A 2,810-nucleotide genomic window follows, 5' to 3' on the forward strand; every position below is an offset into this window, starting at 1 on the left:
CGCAGCAATGCTCCGTCCTTAGATAAATAACGTCTATGAATAAAAGGGTAGATCTTTATAAAATGAAAAGTTTAATTGTTATGAATTTTCACATTAAAATCAAAACTTAAATCACTCTACTCAAAAATTTACTGATTTTCGCTTAGATATGTTTGCCTTTCAAGCTAATGTTCCTTGTTTGTGGAAACAATATATCAAATGACAGGTATGTCAAATGTTATAATAGACATATTTAATTTGTCTACCATATTTATTTTGTGCTAAAAAGCATGTTTTACTTAATAAATAATAATTTAATAATCATGGGGCCTTCTTTTCTCAATCTAAAGCATTTTCTGAAAGGAAAATAATACATTTGTTAGATAATACTTCAAAATAGAGATAGGATAGAGCTTTTTTTATTATTTTTGTATGCATGACGAGACGAGCTTGCCGTTCGCCTGATGGTAAGCGATACGATCCATAAACAGAAGAAACACCAACACCTTGAATTATAAAGTATTGTTTGGTATTCCACTGCGCTCGCCTGAGACATGAGATATTAGTTACTTTGTGTAGTAGTTATACTGGCTACAATAACAGAATATACTAACAGAAATAGTACTTATCGAACATCGACTAAAAACTGTCGTAACAAAATAAATGTTGTACCTAAGTTTACTGGTGGTAGGTCTTTCATATGTGAGAGTCCTGGGTACCACCGCAATGTCTATTTCTGTCAAGCAATGTGTAGTCACTTGTGTTCCGGTTTGAACATTGTAGCCAGAGTAACTACTGGACATAAACTTAACTTCTCATGTCTCAGGATGGCGAGAATGGAATAACAAACAATACTTTGTGATTCTAGGTGTTGATATTTCTACTGTTTATGGGTGGTCGTATTACCATTAAATGGACTGTAAGCTCGTCTCGTCATTCAAAAAAAAACTGGCCTATTTTTTTATTTGCTGCGAACTTCAATATAGACTGCAAGCTCGTCTCGTCATTAAAAAATCAGATCCAAATTTTTTTTGATGCGAATTTCAATATGGACTGCAAGCTCGTCTAGTCATAAAAAATCATATCCGACATTTTTTATTTTGACGTGGATTTTGACATCGACTTACCTGACCTCACTGGTTGATTGAGTTGAAGTATTTGAGCAGATCGGCGTCAGCTCGCATGACCCAGGCTGCGTTGAGGGCTATGGTGTCCAGCGCAGCGGCCGCGCCCCGATACTCACCGAACACCTCTCTGAACTGTGAGAAAGGATATAAATCCAGATCAGACGTATATTCTATAGACACGATTATAATAATAATATCAGCCCTGTATTATATACTTGCCCACTGCTGAGCACGGGCTTCCTCTACTACTGAGAGGGATTAGGCCTTAGTCCACCACTCTGTAGTGCGGATTGGTAGACTTCACGCACCTTCGAAATTCCTATAGAGAACTTCTCAGATGTGCAGGTTTCCTCACGATGTTTTCCTTCACCGTTAAAGCGAATGATAAATTCATAAAGAATACACACATGATTTTAGAAAAGTCAGAGGTGTATGCCCTTGGGATTTGAACCTGCGGACATTCCTCTCGGCAGTCCGTTCCACACCCAACTAGGCTATCGCCACTTACATATAAACTATTTGTTCAAAATCTGAACTAAAATGGCAACCGAAACGTCACTGTTGTAACCTATTTGTTCACTTGAACAACAAATAATTTTACTTATTTGACTAATATTATTTATTCAAATCCAAGTTTACACTTAGTCTCATGAGCGTCACTCCGTACACAACCACACGCTGTCAATATTGACCATACTAAAGCCAGTTTGAATAGATTACATTAAGCTAGTAAAGTGTACGAATTGCAGTACAGTACCACACGCTGTCAATGTTGAAATCATACTAGTCAGGTGTACGGATTGCAGTACAGTTGAGCCGAATACAGTGTATGGAACGCCAGATCTAGTACGTAGTACATTTAGGTCGATGGCGGTGGCCCTCTCCGGCGCTCTTTTTGCTTACCTTCTTAATTATTTACTTATTGTACCACATATCCCTGTACTGCCGTGTATCTATTACTTTCAGCCATCTGGTCCAGAGAAAATGGCTAAATAAAGATTTATCTTTCTTTCTTTTACGATAGGCATGGGATATCGTGGTGGAATTCTCCAAACGCCCCAAAATCCACATTTCATGCTGCCCTAGCGATACATATGTCGACTAGCGACCCGCCCAGGCTTCGCACGGGTGCAATGCTGATACTAAATACACTACAGAAAAACTGTGAACGTTGTATATAAAAACATAGCGGCCCGCTCTGACTTCGCTCGGGTATAACATAACAAAATAACACTTTTCTCCACTATTTAATGGATGTTATTATACATATAAACCTTCCTGTTGAATCACTCTATCTATTAAAAAAAACCGCATCAAAATCCGTTGCGTAGTTTTAAAGATTTAAGCATACAAAGTTAGGGACAGAGAAAGCGACTTTGTTTTATACTATGTAGTGATGTGTGGTGTATTTTATTACTCACCCTGTAATAATCGTAAGGCTGGTGCAGACACCTGGCGGCTGCTTGTAACGCGGCTGGCGGTAACGCTGGTTGAGGACTCAGAACGCGCCAGACTCCTGCCGCGCCACGCCATCTAGCCAAAGATAAATATTACCGTGAAGCAGAGGTTAAAAAAGTCTCATAGACCCCTTTGAAAATTTTGCTCTTTTCAGAACTAGTTTAAGGTATAAACAGTACAAGATAAACAGAAAAAATACAATAGGGTACCGGCCTCATTTTTTTTTCTTTACTATTATCAAATATT

At 38.3% G+C, this 2,810-nt stretch overlaps 1 long non-coding RNA gene across 1 annotated transcript; it reads right to left on the reverse strand.

Annotated features, from left to right (window-relative positions):
* Positions 1-272: 272 nt before the first annotated feature.
* Positions 273-2,641, reverse strand: LOC119188621. Its single transcript, XR_005111971.1, has 3 exons — positions 2,528-2,641; positions 1,107-1,238; positions 273-335 (listed from the first exon to the last, which is right to left on the reverse strand). It is a non-coding gene; the product is annotated as an uncharacterized LOC119188621 (long non-coding RNA).
* Positions 2,642-2,810: the final 169 nt, after the last annotated feature.

The sequence above is a fragment of the Manduca sexta genome, chromosome 1, assembly GCF_014839805.1.
Source record: "Manduca sexta isolate Smith_Timp_Sample1 chromosome 1, JHU_Msex_v1.0, whole genome shotgun sequence".
Lineage (NCBI taxonomy): Eukaryota > Metazoa > Arthropoda > Insecta > Lepidoptera > Sphingidae > Manduca > Manduca sexta.